Genomic DNA, 19,576 nt, shown 5'->3' on the forward strand with positions numbered 1-19,576 from the left:
TTATACAGCAGAAACTAACACACCATTGTAAAGCAATAATACTCCAATAAAGATGTTTAAAAAAAGAAAAGTTGTACGTTAGAAGGAGGTTTATTTCTTGTAACACATTTGAGAGAAAATCATGTAAAGGGCTTTGTTTTGTTCCAGCAGCTGAAACAATAAAACCATCAGAATGACATGCAGCATCATTTTGTACTGCCCTCCAGTGGTAGCCCAAATGTCTTTTCCTGGTTGAAGTTTAAGGAATAAAATGTGTTTTCAGAGGAGCTCACATTATCTAAAGGTAGGAGAGTCTTAGAGGGCCTGAGGAAAGGGTATATCATCAAATCTCTCTTCTTAAAAAGGAGGAACTGAGGCCCATCATTGTTCTCATCACCATGCAAACCTGTTCTAGTTTCTCCCGTCTTCGAAGAGATATTTTACAACCCTGACTCTGGGTCTACTTCTCTGCTCCCCTTCACAGCCAAATTTCTCAAAAGGGTTATCTACATACTGTTTCTACTTACTCATCTCCAATTTATTTTTAAACTTTTTACTCTAAAATAATTCCTAACTTTCAGAAGAGTTGTAAAAATATTACAAAGAATTCCCATATACTCTTTATCCAGGGGCACCAAAAGTTAGTATTTTGCCACAGTCTCTTTATCTGTGTGTGTGTATATGTGTACACATGCACACATAAATATATAGATGTATGTGTGTGTGGTGGGGGGGGGAGTTCTGAACCATTTGAATTGGAGCCTTTACCCCTAACACACTAACTACTTCAGTGTGTATTTTCTAAGAACAAGGACATTCTCTTACATACCTATACACCCCTCTCCCCACCCCCACCCCCAGTATGAAGATTACATTCAGGAACTTTATCACTGATATAATTCTTATTTATAGTCCACATTCAAAGTTCACTTATTGGCCTGATAATATCCTATATAGCAGTTTTCCATCCTATACAAGGTCTGATCCAGTGCTTGATCCCTAATCATGCATTGCATTTAACTGTCATGAGTCTTTAGTTTCTTTTCATCTAAAATAGACTGTTATTCATGATACTGACTTTTTTTTAAGTACAGGCCATTGTTTTATAGAATTTCCCTCTATTTGGGTTTGTGTCCTATTTCCTTATGATGAGATTTACATTTTTCTTTTTTTGGAGTGGGCAGGAATACCACCTATGGGATGGTGTGTCACGTGAGTAGAAATACGGAGTTACCTGGTCCCATTATTGCTCGTATTCATTTTGATCAGTTGGTTAAGGTGGTATCTGCTAGGTCTTCACTAGTTAGTATTTTTTTGGCGCAAAATTTTTAAAAAATTTATTTTTGGCTGCACTGGGTCTTTGTTTCTGCCCACGGGCTTTCTCTAGCTGCTATGAGCGGGGGCTTCTCATTGCGGTGGCTTCTCTTGTTGCAGAGCACAGGCTCTAGGCGCGCAGGCTTCAGTAGTTGTGGCATGAGGGCTCAGTAGTTGTTGTGGCTTGCAGGCTCTAGAGCGCAGGCTCAGTAGTTGTGGTGCACAGGCTTAGATGCTCCTCTGCACGTGGGATCTTCCTGGACCAGGGCTCGAACCCGTGTCCCCTGCATTGGCAGGCGGATTCTTAACCACTGCACCAAAAAAAAAGTTAGTATTTTTTTCCTATGTAAATAATGAGTAATCTGTGGAGAGGTATGCTGAGACTATGTAAATATCCTGTTCCTCGTCAAAACTTTTGCCCAAAGGTTTCCACATTCACCGATAATTCTTGCCTGAATCAATTACTATGATAGTTGCAAAATGGTGATGCTAGGGAATTCCCTGGTGGTCCAGTGGTTAGGACTATGTGCTTTCACTGCTGTGGGCTGGGTTCAGTCTCTGGTCGTGGAACTAAGGTCCCACAAGCCGTGCACCCCCCCCAAAAAAAAGATGGTGATTCTATAACTCCATTAGTCCATCTACATTTTTTTAGTTAGCATTCTATTGTAAGCAAGATCTTTCCCTTCTCTCTTATTTATCTATATATTTGTTTATTATCACCAGTAAAAAAAAAAAAAAACTCATGGATTCTTATTTTATTTAATAGGTTATAATCCATCATTGTCATTATTCATTTTATTGTTCAACTTGTCCTAGATTTGGCCATAGAGACCCCCTTTAAACTGGCTTCTGTGTCCTTTTAACACATGCTCATTTTTTTTTTAGCATTTCCTTGCTTTCTGGTATAATACCGTGTTCCAGGTTCATCTAGTATTTTCCCTGTCTAGCCTTGGAAATCATCCCTCTCTCCAAAAGAGCACCCCTTTAGGTGGGGAATGCTATTTAGAAGCCAAGATCTGGGCACCAGATATATCCATTGCTACTGGGGAGTAACTGCTTCTAGGCCCTTTAAGTAAACAGAGCCAAGGAGGAAAGGCAGCTTAAGATAGTTCAACTATTTTTAATCATGAATTCAGTACTGGTACCTCTAATTCCAGTTCAACACCACAGGGTTCTTTCTCCAATTCCTGATTTGCATTTCCCTTTTCCCACAGTGAGAACTCTGGCTCTCAACGGCATCAACGTCTTATTTTCATTTGTTCAGTGTTATGATATACACCAAATAGTTTCAGAATTGCTATATCCATTCCACTAAGGAAAACAATCTTTTTTTAAATTAATTAATTAATTATTTATTTTTGGCTGCGTTGGGTCTTCGTTGCTGCACACGGGCTTTCTCTAGTTGCAGCAAGCGGGGGCTACTCTTCGTTGCGGTGCGCGGGTTTCTCACTGCGGTGACTTCTCTTGTTGCGGAGCACGGGCTGTAGGCGCATGGGCTTCAGTAGTTGTGGCACACAGGCTCAGTAGTTGTGGCGCACGGGCTTAGTTGCTCCACGGCATGTGGGATCTTCCCGGACCAGGGCTCGAACCTGTGTCCCCTGCACTGGCAGGCGGATTCTTAACCACTGCGCCACCAGGGAAGTCCCCGAAAACAATCTATTAAATAATGTTCAATATTTGTTTGCATTTTTGTTTTGTTTTTAGACTAAGGGTATATAGTCAAAGTACTGTGTTCAAAAGTTATCCTGATCAGTTTTTTATTTTCCTTCAGAATGGTTATATTACTTATTTAAATATAGTTAGGTTTATTTCTGTCTGTTTATATTCAGTTTTAGGATCCCTTTCATTCTTGTTGGTTCACTTTTCTTTTTTGAATATGTAAAAGCTAACATTGTCCAAAAGTCAGATCCATACACAAAACATATGGAGCACTTCACGAATCTGTGTGTCATCTGTATGTAGGAGTCATGCCAATTTTCTCTGTATTGTTCCAGTTTTACTATACGTGCTGTCAAAGCAAGAACACCTCCAGTTAATTTGTCAACCTGTTGGATGCTGTTCGAAGTGTGACCCCCCGACACACACACTTCACTGAAACTGCTCTTGTCAAAGTCATCAGTGAGTAATATTTTTCTATCCTTATCTTATTGGACCTTTCCACACTCTAAGCAAACCTCTCCAACAGTCTTGAAACGCTCTCCTCTCTTGGTTTTTGTTCCCCTAGTCTTCCGGTTTTACTCTCTCTTCACAGGCCTCTCCTCATTCTCCTTGTCTATTCAACCACCCTAAAATGCGTTATTCCTCGGGCCTCCTGGCTCCTTTCATTTCCCTCTGTGTACTCTCTTCCTAGCCAACCTCAGCCATTTCTAAACCTTCAAATGCTGATTATGCTAATGACATCTAAATTGATATCTTCATCCCAGACCTTTCTTCTGGTTTCCAAACTTATAACGAACTGCCTAACTGACATCTGCTTGGATGTCTCACTGACATCTACAGTGTAACAGGTCTAAAATAGAACTCCTCATTTCCCAGCCAAACCTGCTTCCCCCAGGCTCCTCCCTCTCAGTAAATATCAGTTCTATCAGGTTGCTGTAGCCAGAAACCTAGGAGTCATTCTTGATTTCTCTGTGCTCCTCAACCACAATGTCCAATCTATCTGTGATATATGAAAATTTTACCTCCAAAAATATGTCAAATGAGTCCATTTTTCTCTGTCTCTACTACCACCCCTTCACTCATCATCTCTCACCCAGACTCCTCATCTGCCTCATAACTGGCCTCTCTTTTGTCTCCCACACATTCATTCTCCATTTAGTAGCTACCATGACCTTTTTAACAACAAAATAACAGTACAAGCTTACATTTATGAGGTGTTTATTATGTGCCAGGACTTGCTACAAGCACTTTATATGTATTTAGTCTTTAAAACCACTCCATGAGGTAAAAACCAATTTACCTCAATTTTATAGAAAAGGAAACTGGAGCTCAGAGAAGTTAAGTACTGCCCAAGATCACACAGCTGGTAAATGGTAGAACTTAGGCTTGGACCCAGAATGAATCTTTAGCCTTTGCACTTATCTACCACTTTATACTGGATCACGTTACTACCCAACCTCAAATGCTTTCATGGCTTCTCTCTACACTGGGACTAAATACCCAACTCCAATACTCATTCCAAGGCCTGCTGGTCCTGTGACATGCTTCCTGCTTACCCCGCTAAATTCATCTCAGGCTGCTTCCCTTTCCTTCACTTCCCTCCAGCAACCTGGCTTGTTTTGTTTTGTTGTTGTTTCCCAGCTTCCTTGTACATAATAAGCCCTTTCTTACTGGCAGGCATTGCACAACCTCTGCCTCAAATACTCTTCTCTCTGGCTCCTTCTCATTCTGCAGGTCTCACTTTAATGATCTGTTCTGAGAGAATTTCCCTCACCATGCTATTTCTTAAGTAGCTCCTTTCCTGCTATGTTCTATCTAAGCCCCATACTTGTTTTCTTTTTTAGCCCTTAAAACAATTTGTAATTATTTATTTGTTTGTTTACTTGTTTTGTCTCTCTTCCTTACTAAAATTAAGTGCTGTGAAGGCAGAAGCAGTGTCTTAGTCACTTTTGCATATTCAGAGCCTAGCACAGTGCCTAGTTCATAGAAGGGGCTCTAGAAATATTTGTTGAATAAATATATCTTTTTCTACTTCATAGCTTCTGTTTACTCATAATTTCTGCTTCCTCATCACTTTGGTCTGTGATAGAGACAGCCCAGGCTCTATCTCCTCCCACACATATCCTTACTCAATGTCATAGTTTAGTTAGTTATAGTTTTTATTGCTGTTAATTGCCTCAGTCACTTCATGTTTCCTAAGTCAGATCCCTGAGAGAGAGATATTGATTTGTCCAACTCATTTCTTAGAAGCCAGTCCACATTTGTAGGTTGTTGGTTGCTTGCCTGCCTTTGGGGCAGATTCCCAGTCCTGGTCCAAACAGCTGTGCTGGGCAGGGTGTGGGTGGGGGTGGTCTGCACATTGCTGCTTCATTTCCTTTCTGGGACTTTCATCTTGAATCATAGCCCAAAGGATTGTCAGGCCAACCATTTGAATGTCCAGTGAAATGTTTTAAAGGAGCTTGATGATGATTCAAGTTCTGCCTAAGGCCGCACTGTGGGTGAGCTCTATGGGCTCTGGGATCCCAGGACACTTATCAAGCACTGCCTAAAGATTTATGGAGCGCTTACCATGTGCCAGGCACGCTGCATTACGTATACTCTCTCAGTTTAACCTCAAAACATTCAGGTGAGGTCGATATTATCATAATCCCCACTTTACAGGTGAGGAAACTGAGATTTAAGGGGTTTGGTCCCTGGGCCAAAGATCAAGATCTAGTAAGCGGCGGTGCCAGGATCCTAATTTAGATCTTTCTAACTCCAAAGTCCATCCTCCTTACATTACACTAGACTGTTTACCTTCTCCTTATCAACTGTGTCACCTTAGTCAAGTTACCTAATTTATGTGACCTTCTATTTCCTTATCAGTAAAACGAGGATATTAGTACCTAATTCATGGGATTATTATAGGTTTATGAGCAATCATAGCCTATTCCAATAAACATAGCAGCTTCGTTACTATCTTTCAATTTAGTCTGAATCTAAATTTTCACATGTGAAAAGCAGAATTATCAACTTCAGTTGCCCATAAAGAACAGGACCTCCTGGGAGACTTTATCCTGCTGGCAAGTATTCCTAGTCCAAATTATAAAGACATAGGGCTTTGAGGGGGACAACGGTTATTCTCTAAGGAAACAGAGAAATTCAATGTACTTCAGAGATGAAAAATAACCTGCACTCAACCTAGCCATAATGTAGCAGAGTGAAAATTGGTAAGCGTTCAGTATAAAGATTTGAATCTGTGTCTGACAAGCCTAAGACTTTCTCCAAGGCCAGAGCATTTTACATTATAATCTTCTGTAATCCTACCACAGCTTTAAGTGGTGGGTCTTATGACCTCCATTTTTCAGGCTCAGAGAGTTAAAGTGACCTGGGTAAGGTCACAAATATAATCTGAGGTAGAGAGGGAACTGGAGCCCAGTTTGGCACCATTGCAACAAGCTTCCAGCTGTGTGCAGTCTGGCACGTCTACTAGCGAGTTACCCTGCCCTGCAACTTCAAGATCATTTGGGTGGAAACTGACTCCCGGGTCAAACATGATCCTGACATCTTGTACATTCATTATTCTCAGAAAAGGAAAATCAGTTCTACAGACATCAGCACAATTTAGGGAGAATGCTGGCTAGGATGGTAGTTCCCTATGTAGCAATACAGATAAATACCAATATCTAAACTAATGATACCATGTGAGGAATGCAAGAGCAGGAATAACTAATCTTTGTACAGCACTGTATGATTCACAAGGGACATTCATATCTATTACCCAGTTTGCTCCTCATATCACCCCTTTGAGATAGGTATTATCATTGCCATTTCACAGATGAAGAAACTGGTTTTAAAAAGTTGAATTAGTATGAAGAAGTGGACATATATTGTTTTATGGCCTTCATTCCTCCTTCTTTTGAAAACAGTACCTTGTGTTTCCTTTGGAGATCAAACACCTTCTACTTCAGCAACAGTGATTGGATCAACGTGCGCACATGATGCATCAGATCTTTGAGCATCACCCTTAGAACTTTTGTTTGGGTTTTTGTTCAAACTGTTGAGATGGAGGAACTCTCTTAAATCTATGGGTATGATTCTGAAGTGAATGGCTACCACCACAAGAAAAAAAATTATGTATGAATTTTAGACCTGCAGAAGTTTAATGGGCAGAAGACCAAAACAGACATTTCTGCAAAGAAGACATACAGATGGCTAATAAGCACATGAAAAGGTGCTCAACATTGCTAATTATTAGAGAAATGCAAATCAAAACTACAATGAGGTACCACCTCACACTGGTCAGAATGACCATCATCAAGAAGTCTACAAATAGTAAATGCTGGAGAAGGTGTGGCGAAAGGGAACCCTTGTATACTGTTGGTGGGATGTATACTGGTGCAGTCACTATGGAGAACAGTATGGAGGTTCCTTAAAAAACTAAAAATAGAGTTACCATATGATCCAGCAATCCCACTTCTGGGCATATATCCAGAGAAAACTCTAATTCAAAAAGACACATGAACCCCAGTGTTCATAGCAGCACAAATTACAATAGCCAAGACATGTAAGCAACCTAAATTGTCCATCAACAGATGAATAGAGAAGATGTTATATATATGTATATATATACATATATATATATATATATATATATACATACATATATATGTATATATATAGTGGAATACTACTCAGCCATAAAAAGAATGAAATACTGCCATCTGCAGCAACGTGGATGGACTTAGAGATTACTATACTAAGTGAAGTAAGTCTGACAGACAAAGACAAATATCATGTGATATCATTTATATGTGGAATCCAAAATATGATACAAATGGAACTTATTTACAAAACAGAAACAGACTCACAGACATAGAAAACAAATTTGTGGTTACCAAAGGGGATAGCAGGGGGGAGGGATAAATTAGGAGTTTGGGATTAGCAGATACAAATTACTATAATACAAAATAGATACACAACAAGTTCCTACTGTATAGCACAGGGAACCATATTCAATATCTTGTAATAAATTATAATGGAAAAGAATATGAAAAAGAATATACATGTATATATGTATAACTGAATCACTTTGCTGTACATCAGAAACTAATACAACATTGTAAATTAACTATACTTCAAAAAAAAAGAAAGTAGAAATGGAGGTTAAGAAAAAAAAGTGTGTAGCACGTGGATGGTAGGATTAACTCTTAATATATAGCAATTATGTTAAATGCAAATAAGTTAATCTCACTAATTGGATTTTTAAAAAATATATCCAACAGTAAATTGGCTATCAAAGACACACTTAAAACATAAGGAGATGGAAAGACTAAAAATAAAAAGATGAAAAAAGGGCTTCCCTAGTGGCGCAGTGGTTGAGAATCTGCCTGCCAATGCAGGGGACACGGGTTCGAGCTCTGGTCTGGGAAGATCCCACATGCCGCGGAGCAACCAGGCCCGTGAGCCACAAATACTGAGCCTGCGCGTCTGGAGCCTGTGCTCCGCAACAAGAGAGGCCGCGATAGTGAGAGGCCCGCGCACCGCGATGAAGAGTGGCCCCCACTTGCCACAACTAGAGAAAGCCCTCGCACAGAAACGAAGACCCAACACAGCCATAAATAAATTAATTAATTTAAAAAAAAAGTCTCTTAAAAAAAAAAAAAAAGATGAAAAAAGATACACCAGGAAAATATGAACTGGGTTGTGACCATAGTATCTGTCAAAAAGGAATTTTAGTCTCAAAGGATAAGAAGTGATAAAAAGTCATTACATATTCATAAAAGAAACAAACACATAAATGTAATAGGTAAAACACATAGATGCACCTAATTATACAGTCTTAAAATATAGAGAACTGCAGGAAGAAATAGATAGAAGCATAATTGTAGCAGATTTAATATCTCCCTCTCAGAAACTGATATATCAAGGCTTAAAGTATAATTACCATATTTCATCAATTCTATACCTCATACAAGACTGGTTTGAGGAGGATTAAAGATATAATAAATGTGAAAAATAAAATTATAAAAGAAAAACATAGGAGACTATTACAGTTTGTGACTGAGGGGAATGGAAAAGCAAAACCTATTATAAAAATCACAAACTATAAGACAATAGTATTGATGAATAATAAAGATTTCTATTCACCAAAAGACACTGTAGACAAAGTAACTAGATGAGAGAATGAGAAAAGGTATATGAAATACTTAATACACAAAATACTTGCAAATAAGTAAGAGGGTAGCAACCCCTAGAAAGAAAATACGCAAAAAACATGAACAGAGAGGAAATCCAAAAATCAAAAGACATATGAAGAGATGCTCAAAAATATCAGTGAAATGTTAATTAAAACAGCAATGTACTATCGTTTTACATCTATTAAACTATAAAATATTGATAATGCCAGCTGGTCGGGTTGTGGGGATGCTGAAACCCTTATGCGTGGTGGTGGGAGTATGGACTGGTGTAGCCTTGTGGAAAGCAATCTGACATAAATTATGCAAATCAAGAACTCATATTCTATGAGCCCACAGTTGCACTCCTGGGATATACCCCAAAGAAATTCTTATACAGACACAGAAACATATTCATTGCTGTGTTATTTATGATGGTGCAGACTTGAAGACAACCTGGTTGTCTATCACTGGGAGAGTAGACAGCTAAAATGTGGTAAATGTTCTGTCATTAAATATTATGTAGTAATCATCAAAAATGGATTAGATATACACACAGCAACAAGCATATATTTTATTTTTTATTGACATATAGTTGGTTTACAATATTATAATAGTTTCGGGTGTACAACATAGTGATTCAATATTTTTATACATTATACTCCATTTAAACTTATTACAAAATCATGGCTATATCACATCTTCTTTATCCATTTATTTGTTGATGGACACTTAGGTTCCTTCCATGTCTTGGCTATTATAAATAATGCTGCTGTGAACATTGGGGTGCATGTATCTTTTTGAATTAGTGTTTTCATTTTCTTCAGATATATACTCAGGAGTGGAATTGATGGGCCATATGGAGTTCTACTTTTAGTTTTTTGAGGAATCTCCATACTGTTTTCCATAGTGGCTACACCAATTTACATTCCCACTAACAGTATACTAGGGTTCCCTTTTCTCCACATCCTTGCCAACATTTGTTATTTGTGCTCTTTTTGATGATAGTCATTCTGACAGGTGTGAGGTGATATCACATTGTGGTTTTGATGTGCATTTCTCTAATAATTAGCAATGTTGAGCATCTTTTCGTGTGCCTGTTGGAATCTGTATGTCTTTGGAAAAATGTCTATTCAGTTTTTCTGCCCATTTTTTAATCGAATTGATTGGTTTTTTTGACATTGAGTTGTATAAGCTGTTTATACATTGTGGACATTAACCCCTTATAAGTCATATCATTTGCAAATATTTTCTCCCATTCAGTAGGTTGCCTTCCATTTTGTCAATGGTTTCCTTTGCTGTGCAAAAGCTTTTAAGTTTAATTAGGTCCCATTTGTTTATTTTTGGTTTTGTTTCTTTTGCCTTGGGAGACAGATCCAAAAAATATTGCTATGATTAATGTCAAAGAGTGTTCTGCTCATGTTCTCTTCTAGGAGTTTTACAGTTTCTGGTCTCACATTAAAGTCTTCAATCCATTTTGAGTTTATTTTTGTATGTGGTGTGAGAAAATGTCCTAATTTGTTCTTTTACATGTAGCTGTCCAGTTTTCCCAGTACCACTTATTGAAGAGACTGTCTTTTCTCCATTATATATTCTTTCCTCCTTTGTTGTAAACTCATTGATCATAAATGTGTGGGTTTATTTTTGGGCTCTCTATTCTGTTCCACTGGTCTATATGTCTGTTTGTTTTGTTTTGTTTTGTTTTTTGCCAGTACCATGTTGTTTTGATTACTGTAGCTTTGTAGTATAGTCTGAAGTCAGGGAGCATGAAACCTCCAGCTTTGTTCTTTTTTCTCAAGATTCCTTCGGCTATTCAGGGTCTTTTGTGGTTCCATATAAATTTTAGAATTGTTATAGTTCTGTGAAAAATATAATGGGTATTTTGATAGGGATTGCATTAAATCTGTAGATTGCTTTGAACAGTATGAACATTTTAACAATATTTAATTCTTCCAATCCATGAAAACGGAGTATTTTCTATTTCTTTGTGTCATCATCAATTTCCTTCATCAAGATTTTATAGTTCCAGAGTATAGGTCTTTCCTCTCCTTGGTTAAGTTTATTCCTAGGTATTTTATTATTTTTGATACTGTTTTAAATGGAATTGTTTTCTTGCTTTCTCTTTCTGATAGTTCATTATTAGTGTATAGAAAAGCAACAGATTTCTGTATATTAGTCTTGTATCCTGCCACTTTACTGAATTCATTTATTAGTTCTAATAGTTTTTTGGTGGAGATTTAGGGTTTTCTATATATATAGTGTCATGTCATCTGCAAATTGTGAAGTTTTTCTTCTTCCCTTCCAATGTGAATGCTTTTTATTTATTTTTCTTTTCTGATTGCTATGGCTAGGACTTCCAATACTCTGTTAAATAGAAGTGGCAAGAGTAGGCATCCTTGTCTTGTTCCTGATCTTACAGGAAATGCTTTCAGCTTTTCACCATTAATTTGTTAGCTGTGGGCTTATCATACATGGCCTTTATTATGTTAATATATATTCCCTCTATACCTACTCTGATGGTAGTCTTTTTTTTTTTTTTTTTAAAGAATACTCTTTTTTTTTTTTTTTTTTTTTTATAGCTACTTTATTTATTTATTAATTATTTATTTTTGGCTGTGTTGGGTCTTCGGTTCGTGCGAGGGCTTTCTCTAGTTGCGGCAAGCGGGGGCCACTCTTCATCGCGGTGCGGGGACTGCTCTTCATTGCGGTGCGCGGGCCTTTCACTATCGCGGCCCCTCCCCTTGCGGGGCACAGGCTCCAGACGCGCAGGCTCAGTAGTTGTGGCTCACGGGCCCAGCTGCTCCGTGGCATGTGGGATCTTCCCAGACCAGGGCTCGAACCCGTGTCCCCTGCATTAACAGGCAGATTCTCAACCACTGCGCCATCAGGGAAGCCCTGATGGTAGTCTTTATCATGAATGGATGCTGAATTTTGTCAGATGCTTTTTCTGTTTCTATTGAGATGATCATGTGATTTTTATCCTTCCTTTTGTTAATGAAGTATATCACACTGATTGATATTGAACCATCCTTGCATCCTTGGAATAAATCCCACTTGATCATGGTGTATGATCCTTTTTATATATTGTTGAATTCGGATTGCTAATATTTTGTTAAGGATTTTTGCATCTATATTCATCAGAGATGTTGGCCTGTAATTTTCTTTTTTTGTAGTGTCTTTGTCTGGTTTTGGTATCAGGGTAATGGTGCCCTTGTAGAATGAATTTGGGAGTGTTCCATCCTCTTCAATTTTTTGGAAGAGTCTGAGAAGGATAGATATTAGCTCTTCTTTATGTGTTTGGTAGAATTCCCCTGTGAAGCCATTCTGTTCTGATTTTTGTTTGATGGGAGGTTTTTTTTTTAATTACAAATTAAATTTCACTACAAGTGATTGGTCTTTTCAGATTGTCTATTTCTAACATGAATGCATTTTAAAAACTCAGTGCATAGTGAAAAATATGAGGAAACAAAATGAGATTTAAACACTATACCATTTACATAAATTAAAAATACACCCAGGGCAAACAAAAATTCATATTTTGTAAGAACATATGCCAAAAAAAGTTTTACATCCGATAGAACTTAGTTGCTTGTGTGGGGAAGGGAAAGGCAGTAAAAGAGAAAACAAAAAGTAACAAATAAAATTTAAAAGTGATAATCACCGACCAAAGAGGATAAAGTGCCATGTACTGAAGAGTGTGATTAAACCACTTGAACCCAAAGTCAAACCAGTCAACCAATGCATAAACACAAAACTGGAAGAAAAGACAATAAATATTGCACAGATGTCTCTGGATTTGGGAATAATTAAAATTTTTTACTTTTTTCTTAATGTGTTTGTAGATATGAATTTTTTTATATTGAACATCTGTTACTTTTGAAAATTAAACATATGAACAGAAGTTCAAAAGAAAAACTCAATCTAGAGGAGTATGGTTCAGTGGCAGAATGGTGGTATTCAAAAGACAAGTCCTAGCAGGAAACACAAAAATTTCAGTATGTGTGCAGAATGGATGGAACTATGCATGAATTTTTTCTAGTTAAAATTACATTAATTTCTGAAATAATGTTTGTACAATCAATCAAAATAAAGGTAAAAAATTAACAAAGGTAAAGCAGCAACTTTAAAAAATATATTCAAATGGATTTTTTTTTTTTTTTTGGCCACCCGGCGCAGCTTGCAGGATCTTAGTTCTCCGACCAGGGATTGAACCTGTGCCCTCAGCAGTGAAAGCTCAGAGTCCTTAACACTGGACTGCCGGGGAATTCCCTCAAATGGATCTTTATAGTTTACTACTCCCTCAGAATTCTGCATGAAAATCAGTATCTTTATCTGGTGATACTTGAAAATATGTAACAACTGGTAGAACATATGCCTGACCAATCAGAGCAGACATTGGTAGTAAACAATGGCATCCCTAAAACATAGATTCCTCACACACCAGCCCTGCAGCCCCAAAACAGGGTTTAGACTCAGTACCTGAAGCCTTGCTCTTTTTCACCATGAGAGGACTCTTATGTTATAGAAACAGGTATAAAGGTGAAGGGTGCCAAGATATGCTACCCCAAAATATGCCACTTTGGCATAAGGGTTATTTTAAGCTAAAGGCACTTGAAAAACAGCAGATACAAAAGGGATACTTTGATCTCCCCTTTCCTCCTGAACACAGGAGGTAAAGCTCCCATGTAGGAGCTGCCCTCCACGTACCAGGAGAAAAGAAACACTCATCAAGTTGAGAGCAAGAGAATTCTACACAAACTGACATTGTTAAAATAATTCTTATCTTCCTTTAGCCTCCCTGTACATTTTAGTTACTTTTCCACAATTGCCTCTCTTTGTTTAACCTAGTATTAAAGCATTTAGGGTTTGCCACTTCTTTGGGTTTTCATTTCCTTATGAGGGCTCCCGTGTCACATAAAACTTACATTGAATAAATTTGTATGTTTTTCTCCTGTTCATCTGTCTTACGTTAACTAAATTCTAAGGCCCAGCTGAAGACCCTAAGAGGGAAGAGGTAAAGTTTTGCCTCCCTGCAAAGGCAAATTTTCCAAACCAGAACATTCCAAAGATTGTAAGGCCCAGACACTACAGCAGACTCCAACCTACGGGAAAGAAGGAAGAAGGAGTTCTTGCTGCTTCTCCCTGATCTCACCACCCCACTCCTGTCATACAGGTGCCCTGCTCTTTGACTCTGAAATTTGGTTCACACATATCCTCCTCCGAAAGACAGACACATGTGTTCTTCAAGAGCTGGTTCAAAAGTTACTTCCTTCGTGAACTCTTCCCTGAAAGCACCAGTCAGAGTTTTGTTCATTCTTTTAACTAATATTTATTGAGCACCTACAATGTTCCAGACCTAAATTTGTAGCCCTGTGCTATCATATGATAATTGTGTCTGGGCTTGACTCTCCAGCTAGACTGGGATTAATCCTTGGTGTAGTCCTAGTAAAATAAAGGAAGGAAGAGTCAGCATTTAATCCTCACAGCTGAGTTTGCAAATGTGAAAAATGAGACACAGAAAAATGAGACACAGAAAATAACTCCCACAGGCAAGTTAGATTACTTGCCTAAGGTAATACAGCTGATAAGTAAGTAGGGCCAGGAATCAACCATGGTGGCCTTGAACACCTGGCAACCACATTAGCTTCTTGTGAAAAGGCTGTCACACTTCATGCAACTGCTTGTCTGTATGTTTATTTTTTGAGAAAATTTTTAAAAGAGGAAAATTACTTTATGATTATTTTTGTTAAAAGGGTATTTTTTCCATGTGAGACTTGCCTACTATCTGTACTCAGTCGTAATAGATATTTACTCACTCATTCAACAAACAGCCTAATGCAATGGAAGGATAATCTTTGGAACCAGACAAACTTGAATTCAGATACAGGTCCCGCCCCTTACTGGCAATTTGACCCTGAACAAGTGACTTGCCTCCTCTTAGCAGTTTCTGCATCTGTAAAAGGAAGATAATAATGGTATCCTCTACAATGGCTGTTCTGAGGATTAAATGAGCACATTGCAGTAGTTGCTCAAATTTATAGGAAAGTGCTTTGTGATCTGTAAAGAGCTATGTGAATGCATATAATGATATTGTGAGCCGATGGTACAGAAAGGGTAACTGTAAAACCAGCAAACCTGCAAACAAGTAATAATTAATTAAAAATTATGGCACAAAACAGCAGAGAAGCAAAAGGAGTTTCACAAAGTATCTTTGTTTATGTTAAGAGGAAGTCTGATTTTGTTTTTAAGTGCTTGATACACCTGCAAGAAGAAAACATCAAGCATCATCGCCCACAAATACAGCTATCAGAACTGCTCAGTAAATACTAGATAATACAGATATTTAAACAAAATAAAATCACTGGATATACTGGAATAAGTTGAAAGTGAGGCTCAAGTTTATACAGAGGCTTTTTTACTGTCAATTAATTTTATAAATACCATGATAATGATAAGTAGTAATAGCTACTATTTGTTGATTGTCTTTTTATATCAGGCACTTTGCACACATAGCTAATTTAATCCTTACAGCAGCCTCATGAAACAGGAATTATCACTCCCTTTCCATTGACAAGGAAAGAGAAGCCCCAAGAGGTGATGGGACTTTCCCAAGGTCATACAGAGCAAAGGAGATGGGATAGAAATCCAAATTCAATGTTCATTCAGAGAGAGCAAGTAATTTTGCTCCCCAGACTTTGCCAAACCATGAACATTCTTCCTTCTAAGCAACATCATTTGCCTCTGAGTAGTAACCACTTTTTACCCAGTTATAGTTCATCCTTCTGACCAACACGGACTTCTACATTTTTACCCAGAAATGCTCTTTCATCATCATCTTCCTTCAGCTGCCTGTAATTTCCTGGTTCCTCAGCAGAATCCTCTTCACTTCCCTCTTCTTCAATTCCCCAGATGTCATCTTCCCTTTCCTCCTCCTTTACCTTTTTCTTCTTGGCCTCTTTTTCCTGTTTTCTTTTTTCCATTTCTTCGTACAGTTCTCCCCATTGCTTCTCTATGTCCTATTTAGAGTGTGGAATTTCAAAATAATTTACAGATGGTATAAACAAAGTTAACTCACTTTAGAAATGTCTGGCATCTTCCCACACTCTTAAAGATTTCTGGTATGGTGTTTATTTACCTATAAGTTTTCAGTATGTGTTGGGTGGAGAGAAGTGTGTGTGTGTGTGTGTGTGTGTGTGTGTGTAATTTGTTCATAAATAAAATGGGTTCAGATTAAACAAACATCTACTGAATGCCCACAGCATTGCTAAGCATGGTGTGAGACAGTCTACACACATTATTTCTATTCCTTACAGCAATGTGTGAAGTGTTACTGCTCCCACCTTCTAGATGAGGAATATGAGATTCAGACTGATTAAATCAGTTCCCCAAGCTATACAGTTAGTGAGTGGTAGAACTAGAATTAGAAACCAGGTTTTCTGGTTCTGAGTCTGGCCCTCTTTCTGCTATATCACAGTAAAACAACCTTTATGGAACTCTTTGAATTTGCTTTTGAACTGTAGCCAATACAAATTTGCAGTCAGAAATGGGACTTCTGATTCTCTAATGTGTTCATCCAGGTGCTAGAATTTGATCTTTAGAGCTGTCTTCATAAATTTTACTACTCAGAGGGGCCTCAAAGAAAGGACACAGTCCTTGGGACTTCCCTGGTGGCACAGTGGTTAAGAATCCGCCTGCCAATGCAGAGGACATGGGTTCGAGCCCTAGTCCGGGAAGATCCCACATGCCGTGGAGCAACTAAGCCTGCGTGCCACAGCTACTGAGCCTGCGCTCTAGAGCCCGTGAGCCACAACTACTGAGCCCAGGTGCTGCAACTACTGAAGCCCGCGCGCCTAGAGCCTGTGCTCCGCAACAAGAGAAGCCACCGCAGTGAGAAGCGCGCTCACCGCAACGGAGAGTAGCCCCCACTCGCCGCAACTAGAGAAAGCCCGCGCGCATCAATGAAGAATCAACGCAGCCAAAATAAAATAAAATAAAATAAATAAATTTATTTTAAGAAAACAATATTAGATGACAACCTCAAAGTAAAAACAAAACAAAACCAGACTAAGAAGTGTAAAAAGTCTCATTTTTATTTTTTCCATGATGACTGTGTCAATGCTTCTTTGAAAATGCTAAGTATCAAAGTTCTCTCAAAAATTTCTTTTTAATGCCTGTGCTTTGCTGGTGCTCTAACCAGGAGCCTCGTCTGCCTTTTGGGTAATCAAGCATTGGCCACAAACCTGCTTGAATCACCCTTCCTGCAGAACCAGGAGGTCTGGAGGAAGGGTGACACCAAGAAGAAGCCATTGTCCTAAGTATCACTCCACCCGTAAAATAGTTCTAGGAGAGCAGGGAAGCTGGTAAACAGCACTAACATCTTGCTTCCTTCTCCAAGTCATCCATCAGAAATGGGTTCAGTGGCTCCCTTCTAGATCACCCCACTGTGAGCAGGGAGTGTGACACAGAAGGAGTGTGCATTCTAACTCAACAAGTTAAAGGCTGCATGTGACCTTGCACAGTTTATATATACTCTATGAATCTCAATTCCTACATCTGAAAAATGGGAATAACAATACCTGTCTTGCTGGGTTGTTTTGAGAGCTAAGTGGGAAGACTTGTGGAAAGTGTTCAGAGAGTCAAGTACAACGTTGTAGATGTCCAATGAATACAAGTTCTTTACCCTGCCTCTCAGGGCCATGTAACCAGCAAATGAGACAATGACTGTGAGACTGATTTTTTAAATGCAGAGAACAGTGCACAACTGAGGAGTCAGACACCTGGAAATCCAAGTGAGGGAAAAATCTTACTTTCCTTATTCCCCAGGTCTTATTTCCAGCCTCTTCTGCAAACTCTTCATCATTTGTAAGAAGGAAATTGTCAAAGATGCAGCCTGATTTCACCTGTTGAAATGAAAACAATGGGATTATTAGAACTAGGTCAAAAGGTTTTAAAAATCACCTGGAAGCTTTGCTAAATGCAGATTCCCAGGCCACTGACCCAGAGATTTTAATCAATAACTGAGGTGGAGTGAGGGAATACAAAGATGATTAAGAGCACAGAGGGTCCAGAATGCTGTACCACCTTAGCTGATCTGCTCTAGAAAGAAGTTACTTTACTGTTTCCCAAGGTTCTGTGTTCTCCAAGCCTGTGACCACTCTTTCATAGGGTTGTGAAGAAATTTTCCTCATTCTGCTAGGCTCCAAATTGCTGTCCAGTGGCTCTTGCCCCAGCTCAGATTGATAGTCTCTGCTGCCACTTATAGATGTCCTTTTTAAGGTTCTCTCCTCAATATAATCAGAAAAACTAAAAGAATACGGGGAAAAGAAAAGGTTTGACAAGAAGTGCAAGCACAATTTAGATTCTCTATTTTCTTAAAATAACATATTTAATATTTACAATTAAAGAAAAAGATGAATCAAGTCAATTGTATATAATAATTTCAGTGTTTATTAATGATAAAGGAACAGAATAGAAAGAGCAGCAGTCATGGAGTCAGACAGACCAGCTCAACCACATACTAGCTGTGTGACTTTGGGGAAGTTACTCAACTCCTCTGAGCCTATTCCCTCATAAGTGAAGTATTAAAAATAACTCCCTTGAAGTGTTGTCATGAGCATTAGAAATAATATATGTAAAGCACAGTGTCTAGCAGATAACAGTCATTCGATAAATGGTAATAGTTATTATCATAATTTTCAGTATCTGGATATGTTTCAAAAGAAACAAAAGGAGAGTCATTCCGGATTTTTTTGCTTTAGCATTATATGTTAAATAAATCAGCAAGTTAATTGTGTGAGAGCCGTTGTATGACCACGAGAAAGTTTGCAGCATGAGTTATCATGTGTCCTTCCTCTAGGGTTTGAAAAAAGTTTTGTTTTGTTTTGCTTTTTTTAAATAAGAAAGACTTTTATTTGGCTTACATCATCCCCCCAACCCTGCCTTCAGCAGAAAAATAAATGACAAAATAGCCACTTTGAATAAAGATCGTTAATTTCCTCTGAGCCATTTAAAAAATTGGTTTTAATAATTCCTTATGCAACTTTACGATTTTTTTCTTTGGGTTTTTTTTTTCTTTTTGTGAGTTGGAATTTATTTTTTGTTTTGTTTTTTTTCTTTTTGAGCTGTCAGCAGTCTTGGTTAGGGAACTGCTCGTTTTTTGGCTCTTCCATTTTTTCTACTCGCACGAGAAATGTTTCCAATCTCCCCTGTTCTCTCTGGTGCTCACTTACCCCCATCCCCCCTACACTAAACTCCTGGCTCTGCCTCCAACTGAGAATCAGGACATGAGGGCCAGTCCTGCTTCCTGCAACTCACTAGTGGAGGGACCTTGGTCTACTCATATCTCTTCTGTGCCTCCATGTTTTTATCTGGAAAATGGAAGAAAATATAATTTCCCTGCTTTCTTCATACAGTTCTCAGGAGAAAAGAATATGTGAGAAAGCTTTGTGAGACTGTAAAGCCTAAAAAGT

The 19,576-nt window shown here is 38.3% G+C and overlaps 1 non-coding gene and 1 pseudogene across 1 annotated transcript; both read right to left on the reverse strand.

Annotated features, from left to right (window-relative positions):
• Window positions 1-3,210: 3,210 nt before the first annotated feature.
• LOC114236571 (U6 spliceosomal RNA) lies at window positions 3,211-3,319 on the reverse strand. The gene has a single exon (XR_003622495.1). It is a non-coding gene; the product is annotated as a U6 spliceosomal RNA (small nuclear RNA).
• Window positions 3,320-15,320: 12,001 nt separating this feature from the next.
• LOC103004330 (calreticulin-like) overlaps window positions 15,321-19,576 on the reverse strand; it is a 29,822-nt pseudogene continuing 25,566 nt past the window's right edge.

This window comes from Balaenoptera acutorostrata, chromosome 1 (genome assembly GCF_949987535.1).
Source record: "Balaenoptera acutorostrata chromosome 1, mBalAcu1.1, whole genome shotgun sequence".
Lineage (NCBI taxonomy): Eukaryota > Metazoa > Chordata > Mammalia > Artiodactyla > Balaenopteridae > Balaenoptera > Balaenoptera acutorostrata.